Source organism: Staurois parvus, unplaced genomic scaffold (assembly GCF_062004578.1).
Source record: "Staurois parvus isolate SC_StPar_1 unplaced genomic scaffold, SC_StPar_1.0 ptg000287l, whole genome shotgun sequence".
In the NCBI taxonomy this organism is placed as follows: Eukaryota; Metazoa; Chordata; class Amphibia; order Anura; family Ranidae; genus Staurois; species Staurois parvus.
The window spans coordinates 6,526,001-6,540,420 of NW_028318083.1; the positions used below are offsets into that span (position 1 = coordinate 6,526,001).

General features: G+C 42.7%; 1 protein-coding gene across 2 annotated transcripts in view; it reads right to left on the reverse strand.

The window, feature by feature from the left end:
• Positions 1–14,420, reverse strand: part of FARS2 (phenylalanyl-tRNA synthetase 2, mitochondrial) — a 537,715-nt gene that overhangs the window by 314,382 nt on the left and 208,913 nt on the right. The window lies entirely within an intron of this gene.

Consider the following 14,420-nt stretch of genomic DNA (forward strand, 5'->3'; position numbering starts at 1 on the left):
TATTCCTCCCCCCACTGACACCAAGGATGGGGCACTATTCCTCCCCCCACTGACACCTATGATGGGGCACTATTCCTCCCCCCACTGACACCTATGATGGGGCACTATTCCTCCCCCCACTGACACCTATGATGGGGCACTATTCCTCCTCCCACTGACACCAATGATGGGGCACTATTCCTCCTCCCACTGACACCAATGATGGGGCACTATTCCTCCCACTGACAGCAATGATGGGGCACTATTCCTCCCACTGATACTAATGATGGGGCACTATTCCTCCCACTGATACCGATGATGAGGCACTATTCCTCCCACTGACACCGATGATGGGGCACTATTCCTTCCACTGACACCGATGATGGGGCACTGTTCCTCCCACTGACACCGATGATGGGGCACTGTTCCTCCCACTGATACCGATGACGGGGCACTATTCCTCCCACTGACACCGATGACGGGGCACTATTCCTCACACTGATACCGATGACGAGGCACTATTCCTCCCACTGACACCGATGACGAGGCACTATTCCTCCCACTGATACCAATGACGGGGCACTATTCCTCCCACTGATACCAATGACGGGGCACTATTCCTCCTCCCACTGATACCAATGACGGGGCACTATTCCTCCCCCCACTGATACCAATGATGGGGCACTATTCCTCCCACTGATACCAATGATGGAACACTATTCCCCCCCACTGATACCAATGATGGGGCACTATTCCTCCCACTGACACCAATGATGGGGCACTATTCCTCCCACTGATACCAATGATGGGGCACTATTCCTCCCACTGATACCAATGATGAGGCACTATTCCTCCCACTGACACCTATGATGGGGCACTATTCCTCCCCCCACTGACACCAATGATGGGGCACTATTCCTCCCCCCACTGACACCAATGATGGGGCACTATTCCTCCTCCCACTGACACCGATGATGGGGCACTATTCCTCCTCCCACTGACACCTATGATGGGGCACTATTCCTCCCACTGATACCGATGATGGGACACTATTCCTCCCACTGATACCGATGATGAGGCACTATTCCTCCCACTGACACCGATGATGGGGCACTATTCCTCCCACTGACACCGATGATGGGGCACTATTCCTCCCACTGACACCGATGATGGGGCACTATTCCTCCCACTGACACCGATGACGGGGCACTATTCCTCACACTGACACCGATGACGAGGCACTATTCCTCCCACTGACACCAATGATGGGACACTATTCCCCCCCACTGATACCAATGATGGGGCACTATTCCCCCCCACTGACACCAATGATCGGGCACTATTCCTCCCACTGATACCAATGATGGGGCACTATTCCCCCCCACTGACACCAATGATGGGGCACTATTCCTCCCACTGATACCAATGATGAGGCACTATTCCTCCCACTGATACCAATGATGGGGCACTATTCCTCCCACTGACACCAATGATGGGACACTATTCCTCACACTGACACCAATGACGGGGCACTATTCCTACCACTGATACCAATGACGGGGCACTATTCCTCCCACTGATACCAATGACGGGGCACTATTCCTCCCACTGATACCAATGACGGGGCACTATTCCTCCCACTGACACCAATGAAGGGGGCACTATTCCTCCCACTGACACCAATGACAGGGCACTATTCTTCCCACTGATACCAATGATGGGGCACTATTCCTCCCAATGACACCAATGATGTGGCACTATTCCTCCTACTGCAAAATTACAGTTATGAAGTAGCAACGAAAATAATTTTATGGTTGGGGGTCACCACAACATGAGGAACTGTATTAAGGGGTCGCGGCGCTAGAAAGGTTGAGAACCACTGCTGTAGCATCTAAAAAAAAACCAAAATAGATATTTTTGCATTTAGAAAGTTTCTTTTGTAGTTCTTAAAGTGATATGAGCAAACATTAAATATAGAATTTTGAATAAAAAAAAATCCTATAGCATTTGCTGAATACATTGATTAAAGATCAAGATAACTAAATGTATGAGGGAAATAATGACCTGTGTAATTTAATAGTGCATACAGATGTCTTCATAACTGCTTGAGCTCTGTTAGACTGCAGGTCAATGTGTTACCGAAGGGGTTACACAAATCTGAGGGATATGCAAACTATATGCAATGCAATAAATCTTTATAATTAGGTTGAGAGTGTCACAATTGCAGGATATGACATATATTTGTGCAAAAGAGCAGCAAGCCCTGTTGCTTATCAAGGTCAATTGGTTTGAAATACATTATAGCCCCTTTCAGGCTATATTGAGGATGATTAAATATAATAGCCCAATACTAAAGGCTTTAAGGGGGCGTGGTTGGGGGCAGGTTGGGGCCGGGCCGGGAGTGGGGTTGGGGGCAGGGTGGGGTTGGAGCCGGACCTGGGCAAGGTTGGGTGGGGCAACTGGTGGAGAGTAAGGTTTGTGCCAGGCTAGTAGGTCTGGACTCGAAATTTTAACCCCTGGTCTATGGTTATCCTTAATCACAATGTAGTTTTATGTGGTATCTGTTCACCTGACTTTATTTAAGTACATTCAGAATTTTGGAGTGTGTTTGAACCCCAAACACATTGGCTTTATTCTGCTATGAATCAATTTCATCATTAAATTACCTGTTGGATGTTTAGTGCGCACATTGGACAGTATGTGGGTGTATTTTATAAATGGCACAGAGTGCTAAAAGCTCTCTGATATAAATAGGCCCATAAAATGTTGTATTTACCAATTTTAGTCTTTGCCAAGTGCCGAGTGCAGTGGTCCTGACAAATGGGAAACTAAACATATGTCATGCTCTAGGTCAGTGTTTCTCAACCTTTTTTCAGTCAAGATACCCTTTAAAATTATGGACAGTCTTGAGGCACCCAATTCTAAAATGGGTACCTCAAGACTATCCATAATTTTAAAAGGGCACCCCATTCTAAAATGTGAAAATTTATTCTAATAGTTTTATATAACACAGCAACATCCACACATGTAGGACACACAACGTTAGAGGGGATTTATTCTTCCAAAGCAAATACACTTTTTCACACTGGTACTGAGCAGTATTTCAGCATTTCTCTTCTCCCTCAGTTTTTCTCCATCACTGAGCTAATGTGACCCCAGCACTGATGCAGAGGGGACAGGGGAGGGTCAAACTAGGATGCTGTACAAGCAGCTGACATCCTCCTTATCAACTGAAAATGTTGTTGGTTGTCAGGACGCCGGCGGCTAGAAGGTTATAATGGTGCACAATGAAAACCTGTAGCTTTGTGTAACTAAAAGGGTTTACAGAGACTGGTCCAAAAAAGAGAAAATATCCAGTGAGCGGCAGTTGTGTGGATGAAAATACCTTGTTGATGTCAGAAGGAGAATAGGCAGACTAGATCGAGATAATAGGAAGGCAGCAGTAAATCAAATATCCACTTGTTACAACCAAGGTATGCAGAATACCATCTCTGAATGCACAACACTTTGAACCAGCAGCAGAAGACCACACCAGGTGCTACTCCTGTCAGCTAAGAACAGGAAAAGGAGGCTACAATTCGCACAGGCTCACCAAATATGGACAATAGAAGATTGGAAGAATGTTACCTGATCTGATGGTCTGCGGTATTTAGATGGTAGGGTCAGAAGTTGGCGTAAACAACATAAAAGCATGGATCCACCCTGCAACTGCGTGATGCATTCATGTCAATGTGGACCAAAATCTCTGAGGAATGTTGCCAACACCTTGTTGAATCTTTGCCACAAGGAATTAAGGCAGTTCTCAAGGCCAAAGGGGTCCAACCTGGTACTAGCAAGGTGTACCTAATAAAGTGGCCGGTGAGTGTACTGTATATGGCAGGGTTTTTACTTCAGTTTCATGAAGGCTTAGATTGAGCTCTGCAATCATTTTTGCAGCAGTTGTTTTCTCATTCCAGGTCACAGCCCTGCACAATGTCCTTTTGTCTCTTTCAGTCAGTTGGACATGTCAACCACGCTTATGCTTATCAGATGACGTTTTCCCAGAACCTGTATAAGCCACCATAACCTTTGATACTGTAGACACGGCAAATAAATTGGCAACTTCAGTCACAGAGGCACCAGCTAAGCGGGCACCAACAATTTGCCCTCTTTGAAGCTCAGTAAGCTCTGACATGACTCAGTATTACTAGCAGCACACACAGTGAATGATGAAAGTGAGGCTTCCCACCTGTTAGCTAGGTGTCTCATCACACAGCAGAAGCAAAAGAATGTTTCATCACTTCCACTTTCAGCACGAATCATGTTGTTATTTTCACACCTGAAAATCATATAGTGTTTCCATTTTTTTTGTCTAACCCCTGTATATTGCCCATAGTGTTGCATGCATATTTAGAAAAAATATTTAGATTTTAAAAGGTATTAGGTGTTCCACTAACCATTTTAGTCAGAAACATTACCCCTACCGAAAAATCTGAATTCTTCTCCATAATAGCTGTCATCAAAGCACTAGCTATTTTGCCATTACTAACTTTCCACCATAATATTTTGTATCTGCTGTCAGTTCTACCATCATCTACTCTAACATTTCATGTCACTTAGCAACAGTTTGGCAAGAAAAATGAATAAAGCTGGAAAATGGAGTAGTATAGTGGAAAAATGTCAAAAGCATTAGGCTGCATTTACACTTCTATATTTTGACATGGGCAGTGCTTTACAAAATTCTGTTTGATGCATGTACACTGCAGTTTCCAGCAAAATACACCTTCCATAGGGATGAACTGTAAAATCTGTAATACACACTGCTCTGAAAATGCAAATTAATTAAATACTTGTGAGCCACTAGAAGTTTTCTTACTAATAAAGCAATTAATTCCGTGTTTAAAAATAATATTAGATAATGAATAAAGTGAACCACTAATAAATCAATTAACGTGCTTAATTATATTTTTAGATCGCCAGGTACTTTTTACACCCTCTCTAGGTGTATGGATGTTAATTAACTATATCTATATTGTACCGCGCTCCAAACTATATAACTCTAAGTGCTCTAAATAAATTATGAATAAATATTGTGTATCACCAATAATTCAATAATAATCTATAACCATAATGCTTGAATCCATAATTGCATAATACTTAAATCCATGATTAAAGTGAATCAAAAAAAATTCTAATAATATTTGTAAATCAGTGCAGCATAAAAAACTGCGTGCATACAAAACTAATAAAAAGTGAAAAAATATAAAAAAAATATAAAAAATAAAAAAATATAAAAATATATATTAAAATAATAAAAAATAAAAAATAAACTGAAAGAAAATTTATATAAGTGAATGATAGTTCAGTTCATACGAATTGAGATGGTAATGTAGTTCAATCTAATCTGCGTAGTAAGTCAATGTTCATGACATGAACCTCTCTCTCCTTCCTCCTCTCCTTTCTCCTCAACACAGCTTTTCTCAATAAGGACTTTCTCCTCTAGCTGCTTGGCTTATTCCTCCATAACCGATACATACAGAGAAGGGAAAAAAGAAACATAGTGTCTTATCCTGGGTAACAAATGTTTAATGAGCTTCTGATCTCCCACTCACATGGTATCAACAAAAGTAGCGCTTTGTGTAAATATATCCAAATCCTCCTGCAAACAGCCCTGCAGGTGTGTGTATGTTCACTCGATATACTCGCCGTTCCTGGGGAGGGGCGGTGACGTCATCACGCATCCACAGAGGAACGGCGAGTATATCGAGTGAACATACACACACCTGCAGGGCTGTTTGCAGGAGGAGAGTGGGAGATCAGAAGCTCATTAAACATTTGTTACCCAGGATAAGACACTATGTTTCTTTTTTCCCTTCTCTGCATTGACTTACTACGCAGATTAGATTGAACTACATTACCATCTCAATTCGTATGAACTGAACTATCATTCACTTATATAAATTTTCTTTCAGTTTATTTTTTATTTTTTATTATTTTAATATATATTTTTATATTTTTTTATTTTTTATATTTTTTTATATTTTTTCATTTTTTCACTTTTTATTAGTTTTGTATGCACGCAGTTTTTTATGCACTGATTTACAAATATTATTAGAATTTTTTTTGATTCACTTTAATCATGGATTTAAGTATTATGCAATTATGGATTCAAGCATTATGGTTATAGATTATTATTGAATTATTGGTGATACACAATATTTATTCATAATTTATTTAGAGCACTTAGAGTTATATAGTTTGGAGCGCGGTACAATATAGATATAGGTAATTAACACACTGCTCTGAAGCTACACCAATTGAAAAATTCAGCGGTTTGAATGTAGCTATGGGGGAAGATTCAAACTTTTGCAATTTTTGCATCGGCTGATCTGCCTGCTCCCAGGGGGTCGGATAAGTACCAATCAACCCCCCCCCCCTCAGATCGCTGCCACCCACCCACTTGGATGTGGGAAAAATACGGGAGCCAGCCGCACAAGAACTTGCGGCCTACCCACCGGAGGCCACATCTGAAGCCCCGGCATCGATTTCGGACCCGCCACCGTCACTACTCGTGGGTGAACTGGATCCCGCCGATGGAACAGACACTGTTTCAGAGGCACCTCTGCAGTCCCCCACACCTACTGTGCGGGATGCTGAGCTCCTGGGTCACTTCAAGTCCATGCTACTTCCAGGCTGGCAGAACGTCTCTCACGAGAACTCAGGGAGCTGGGCACGCGGGCAAACAATCTTAAGGATAAAATGGACACTGCGGTCACTGAAAGCTATGAGCAGGATCTGTGCGACCTTAAGAAAGAATTGGCGGACACACTGCTCCGGCTTGAAGATTTTGAGAACTGTTTCCGCCACAGCAACTTACACTTACGGGGTATTCCAGAAACCGTTATGGATCTCACCTCAACCGCTACTGCCCTGTTTCAGGCGCTGGCTCCCGCCATTCCCATTGACCGACTCGAATTTGACTGCATACACCGTGCATTGGGTCCTAGATGACCGGAGGACATTATCATCAAATTTACCTAATATTGTTCTAAGGAAATCATTCCCTTGGCGGCCAGGAACAACCCAAATCTCAGTTTCCAGGGGCATCGCTACCAGCTCTTCTCAGACCTCTTCCAGATCACTCTTCAGAAGCGCCGCCAGTTGAAGCCCTTCACCTCAGTCCTGATAAAACACACATGGGGCTTTCTGTTCCACCTCACCTTTGACTACCAGGGCCGTAGCCACTCTGTTGCCACACCAGATGAGGCCCACTCTCTCCTGGAATCCCTGCACCGTATCCCGCTGGGAGGCGCTGCGTAGAGTCCAGTACATTCATCTGGATCTCCGGAGGGGCTGCGTCCTCTGGGCCGCATCTGGGAGAGGCATCCAACCAGAAGAGGGCCCTCCCTCGGACCCCTCTATGACCAAGTCCAACCTGCTCTTCCCCAGGCTGAAGTTGCATCCAGGACTTCCTCTATTGTGCTTCAATGTAAATCCTTTTAACGGGACTGTGAGTTTTTCCTTTTCGGCATTCCCAGTATTGATAGTGTTCTAGGATTAGGTCCTGCCCAACTGCCTTCCTCGGGGTTCCGTCCTTGAGCGGGGGGTCATTTCCTGGACTTTTTGCCACTGAAGACTACCACAGGTCCCTGAGACATTGGTTTGGTTTAGGTTGGTGGAATGTGCCGATAGTTCCTTCAGGCTCTAGGCTTGTTTCCAGGTCGGCCGGATGGGCATGGGGAAGGTCTCCACTACCACCACAGCGAACCTGGTGAACCTGCAGAAGAGAGATGAGGCCAGGAGCCTCTATTGGGGGCCCACAGTGCTGAGAGTGTTCGCACCAATCAGGGATGCATCCGCTCTGGTCGCCCGCGCATGCGCTCTCCAAACTTTTTATTTTTTTTAACAGTCTATGCATTATCCAACAAACCTATTTTGTCACTCTCATTAACACACTCTTGTCACAGTCCTTGTCTACTCTTCTCTACTTTGTCCTCCACGATCTCCCCCACTTGCTGATTTCCACTTATTTAAGAATCAAAGTAACAGTAAAGTGGCGAGCGACTAGATATGCTTATTGCACCACATCCCTTAGAATTAAGGATATTCAATAGAAAGGATGGGACTTTCAGGGTGCATGAACATGAATACCAAACATATTAAAAAGATATATAATTTTATTTCATATTTTTTTAAAACAAAGAAAGAAATACAGAAACATAAAAACAATTTCAGTACTAAGTGTGGATCCGGAATTCAAACTTGATTATATAATAGTTACTCCCTACATGTTTTGCCCTCACAGGCTTCTTCAGGGGAGATTTTTGAAGAGTATATAAAAAAAATTATACAATTACCAAACAACTTTAATTTTTTCAACACAAACAGTGTATCAATCAAATATATACTGTATATGGGACTCAATGGCTCACCCTAGATGTGAAGGCTCGCAGAGCTAAAAGGAAATAACCTTAATAATAAAACACCTTAATTGGCCTAGACATCCAAAACAGTTGTAGAGGAAATAATGGGCATCAAATATCCATCTAGGCATTATAGGATAAACATAAAAAACAAAAAAATAATTTAATTTTACGGAGGATATGAGGAGAAGATCATAATTCATTAAGTGGTTGAGGTTAACTTAGGCAGTTTTACCTGTTGATTGTTGTAGAAGGATATATAGGTTTAACCTAACAAGGATCTAATTGACCTATACATGCAAAACAGTAATAGAGGAAATAATGGACATCAAACATCCATCTAAACATAATAGGATAGACAGAGGGATCAAAAATTAATTTAATTTCAAGAAGGATATAAGGAGAAAGTCAAAAGTTGTTAAATGATTAAAATTAATTTAAGCGGTTTTACCTGTTGAAAGTTGCAGAAGGATATATAGATATATTCTGTCTAAAGATCTAATTGGCCTATAATGTCAAAAACAGTTGGAGAGTATAATGGGCATCAAATATCCATCTAGGCGTGACAAGATAAACATAAGGGAATCAAGAATTAATTTAATTTCAAAAAGGGTATAAGGAGGAGGTCATAAATTATTAAAGGATTAAGGTTAACTTAAGCGGTTTTACCTCTTATATTGCAATTGAAGAATTGAAGAATTTAAGAATCAAGGTTGATGCAATTTGTAAGGAAATCTTTCCAACTTAATTTCCCTACTACCAAATTCACTACTTTCCTCTTCTAAAAATGTTACTACAGAGGAGGTTACCAAACTTGTCTCAAAAGCCCACCTACATAATCCCTGGAACCTGTTTCCTCACAACTATTATGGTCATCCTCCTGCTCTATTCTATACCCTCTCACTCACTCTCTTTAATCTCACCCTCCCTACTGGCACCATTTCCTTACTTCAAAAGCATGCACTGGTCTCCCGCATACTGAACAAATTAAGACCCATCTTCTTTCTTACAGTTACCTCTAAACTTCTAGAACGCCAAGTCTACAACCATCTGAGCCACTGCCTCTCTAACAACAAACTTCCTGACCCTTTACAGTCTGGCTTTCAGGTGCAACACTCCACATAAACCGCCATATAAAAACTCACTAACTTACTAACTGCTAAAACCAATGACAATTACTCTATACTCATATTGCTAGAAATTTCTGGTGTCTTCGATACATTTGTTCATCTGCTCCTCCTCAAAAAAACTCCCTATGGCCTCCAAGACTGCTCTTTCCTGGATTTTTTCCTTTAACCTATAGAAAGTGTCCCTTTATTATCACCGACAAACCCTATGTCCTCTTCTCCACTTTCTTTTTCTGTAGGGGTCCACATAGGCTCTATCCTCAGAACCCTTCTCTATATACAGCTCCTCCCTTGGCCACTTGGTAACCTCTCTCATTTTCCAATGCCTTCTCTATACTGATGACTCCCAAATCTATTTCTCTACACCTCACTGAAACCTGAGATCATAATATTCCCTCAGTGCCCTCTTCCCCAACTTTTCCATCAATTTCATTAATACAACTATCAGTGTCTCCCCTCATGCCAAGGTACCAGCTGTAATACTGAACTCTGATCTATCCTTTCAGCCCCAAATCCAATCACAGTTCAAATCTTGCAGCGTTCACCTCTGTACCATTTTCCAATATTCCATCTTAATCTATGAAACTACCAAGCTGCTTATTTATCTCTCACCTTGATTTCTGTAACTCACTCCTCATAAGCCTACCTTGACACAGGCTATCCCCTCTTCAGTGTATCCCTCCACCAGTGTCTGACTGCCCAACAAATAAAATTCAAAATACTAACAACATACAAAGCCATCCACAACTCTTCCTTGAGCTACAGCATCAATCCTGTCTTAATACATCACCCAAACTATCCTCTCTGCTACCCCTCAAGACTTCCTGCTGTCTAGCTTCTTTGTCTTTACCTCCCATGCTTGAATCCAGGATTTCTCCAAACTCTCACATGGGTCTCCTCTCCTTGCAGGGATGAACGTTCGGGCTAGACAGCTTCTTACCACACCATGTGACGGTGCTGGCCAATCAAAAGCCCTCTAGCCTGAACTGTCATCTCTGCAAGGAAAGGAGACAAAGCAGCAGGGATTTCAAATCTCCGTTGCTTTGTCTCTTCTCCTACAGCTGAGAATGCGAAGCATCTGCCACCAAGGTATATATCCCACACACCGTTCTCTCCTACTCTCTGCTATGGGAAACCTCCCTGCACTGTTGCTGTGTGAACTCAGGCTATGACAAGCCTGGGTTCAAACAGGAGCAGTGGGGAAACCGCATGCAATTTGGACAGGAATCGCACTCCTGTTCAAATTGCATGCTATTGTTTGAGGTACAATTTGCACTGCAAAGTATTGGTACTCAGTATCGGCAAGTAATTGACCGTAAGTATCAGTACACATACTTGCCGACCAAAAAAGGGTATAAATGCATTCCTAGTATTTACATTTACTTCAGGGGGATAGGATCCAGGGAAACTGGAGTAGAGTTTATTGAGGGGAAAAAAAGCCCTGCCAGTAAGAACATGACATGAGGTAAAATAAAATCATGCAAAACTGAGGATAACCTTGTTGCATAGGTTATGATGAGACATGCATAGTACGGTACGCATGGACATATAAAGCCATTTAAATTTTAAATACCATTTTCTGACTTCAGGAGTGCTAAGATGATACACTTAATATTCCTGTCTGCTCTAGATTTCAGGGGCATATTTAAGATAAGCATTTGTATAAGTCTATCTGTGTCAGTACCATTACCCTCCTTCACTCAGTCAGTGTCATTAAGACGATAACACCACCTGCTTAGTGGGGGTGACTTGCAGTAGGGGATTGAAATTTCCTAATACTGACTTCAGAAAGTTTCTGGCACTGGCAGATGGCGTGTGAGTCACAACTGTATTAATTAGCAGGTAATTCCTGAATTCTGAAGGTTGGAAAGGAGGAGGTAAGTAATGAAATGTAGTCTAAAAAGTAACACTCTCCTCTGAGACGATCAGTGTCTTGGACTCACTACAGGAAAGTGACATGCCTCCCTCTCTGAATACTCAAGACGCATGTTTACATTATACAGGAACACTTGATGATTCATCTAACGTTTATTTGTATTACTGAGTCATTAGTATGTTGATGAAAACATTTCTATATAAGTTTATCAATAAAGGGTTAACCTGTGCATGTCTGATTCTTAAGGCTGATAACAAGCAGACAATTCTGCCGCTAGAGACAAATCACCAGTGGCAGGATCACTAAAAAGACTGTCAATGTGTCTCTATGGAATCACTCCCTCTGTAGCCACAAAAGCAAGATGAGGTTCTTTTTGCTGATCGCTAGCAAAAGGAGCAACCTCCTGCAGCCTCTTAGTGATCCTGCTGATGGCATATTTGACAAATTGTCAGTGTCAGGATCACTAGCAGCAAAATAGCCCTTGTATCATCATCAGCTTAGGGGTATGCTACTGTCAAAGCAATACCAATACATAAAATGTAATATATTGTACATTTCATACAAGTATTAATTGTTTTGTTCAACAGAACATCATACCTAAAAACAAGAACACATAAGTGTACTTAAACCAATGGAATGACTCTTGCAGGTAACAGCTAAAAAAAAAAGCTGCAAAAAGAGGACTACACCTAACCTCAGCATCTATTTTGCAAAATTTCCTTTCAACGCTGAACTTCTGCAATCACAGCTATACTTTGTAAAAAAGTGCAGGCATACCATGAGTTAAAGTTGTTGTAAAGTATATGTTATACTTACCTGCTTTATGCAATAGAATCGCACAGAGTGGCCCTGACCCTCCTCTTCTGGGGTCCCTTACAGGAACTTCTGGTGACTCTTGGTGTGCTATCATAGGAAGCTATTTCCTATGGTGGCACACGTGCAGGCTGCATCTATAGAGACACACAGCGTGGTTCAGCCCCACCCCAGGATTTTATTGCCTCAGTAAACCCTATGAGAGCAAGGAGAGCTGCTACAGATGGGTACAGCTCTGGATCGAGTGAAGACTCAGGTAAGTATAAGGGGGGGTGAGGAGGTGATACTTTGCCTAAACATTTTTTTTTATCTTAAAGTGCTTCTAGAGGCTCAAGGTTTTTTACCTTCATGCAATTTTATGCGTGAAGGTAAAACACTTTCTGGGAGCAGAGGACCCCCCAGCTCCCCCAATCCTTACTTGAGCCCCCTCTGATCCAGCAACGTTCTCGTCAGCCTCTGATGTCTGGGGACTCTTCCTCCTCATTGGCTGAGACAGGAGCTCAGTGAGCCAATGAGAGAAGAGGGGGAAAGATTCGGGGTGTGGAGGGGTGTTTTATGGATGCATAGAGCAGCAGCTCGGGGACAAGCATGCAGCAGAGCCCCTAGGGTGATTGGCTTTCCCTGGGGGCACTGCTTGAGGGGGAAGAGCCAGGAGCGCCAGAGGGGATCTGAAAAGAAGAGGATCATGGCTGCTCTGTGCAAAATTACTGCGGAGAGCAGGTAAGTATAGACATGCTTTTATTTTGTTAAAAGAATCCTTAGTGTCACTTTAATATAGGGAATGCATGAAGGTAAAACATGTTTAGGCTTTAGAGCCACTTTGAGAGCTCTTTTACACTTGCTTTGATTTTAACACACATTAAAGTGCCTACTATTTCAACATGCATGATTTATGCTTCTGTGATTCTTTTTTGAAGCTTTAACCCCTTCTTACCTCCCGGCCCTTTAAGGGGTTTCAGACGCTGGAAGGCAGAGGTGGGCATTTCAGTCATGTGACCACTATGATTGGTTGTTACAGTGGTCACATGTTCGGAAAGCTCATGATCGCAAGTAGAGATCAGGAGCTTTCCATCACCCACAGGTAACTGTGGCGTCACTCTCAACATAGCATTGTTTACATTTTGGTACGCATCTGTGCTATAAACATATGTTTGAACTTCTGTGGAAGCCCTATGAATTTAGATATTATTGCAGTAGTAGGGTATTTTTGTCAGGGCAGGGACTGTGGAACGGACAGGCAGGCCTAGTGGCAGGGTAACGCACTGACTGACGACAACCACCACCCACAGACCGAAGTCCCTCAGGGTGTGGAGTCTAAGTCCCAGGCTGCCCTTCACCAGAGCCCCTGATGGTGGGGATGGACTTGACGCAGCCAGGAACCAGGTCGCGACCCCCGAGACCCCCCGGCTGCGGCAATGGCCGCCACCACTGGCATGTAGCTGGTAGGAATGACAATAGCATAGTCAGGCAGGCCGGGTCGACAACAACGGGACAAAACGGTACAGAAACAGTGGACAAGAATCACAGGTCACGGGCCGGGTTCAGCAACGGAAGGTCAGATCAAAGGAAAACACAGAGAATGGTCTAGTCACAAGCCGAGTCAGATTCCAGGAGAGTCACAAGAGTATACACAGCTGGAGCAACACAAAGACACAAGACACAAGTGCAAAGGGCATGTGCGGATCAGAGGCTTATATGTAATTAGCCACACCCCTCTGGGGGATGGACCTCAAAGGCCTGAAGGCATAAAAGACTCCCACCATGCTCTGCAGAAACCCAAGATGGACGCCAGCACATGAAGCAGCACAATCTCTGGGAAAAGGTAGGACCTTGACAATTTTTTTTTAGCAAAAATGAAGATTTTAGCGTGTACTATGAAAAATGTGATACAAATGCCCTGGACTTGTAGCTAATATATGTAGGGAAAAAGGATTTGATAGGACAGGATAGGATATTATACAGGATTTACAGTATATGCAGATCATGCCCTTCAGAAAAACTGAAAGCAGTTAGGACAAAACACAGCACAGTAATATCAATATAACTAATCTTACAAGCACACAAAATTACAATAGCAGTTCTGCATTGACATACAATTTTGCCCTTTTATACTTTCTGAGACAGAAGAACAATGTCATCAGAAGTCTGTATCCATAGTCTAAATCTGCTTTTAACATGAAAAGAAGTTTATCAGGAAATGCCAAATTAATGTACAGTACAATT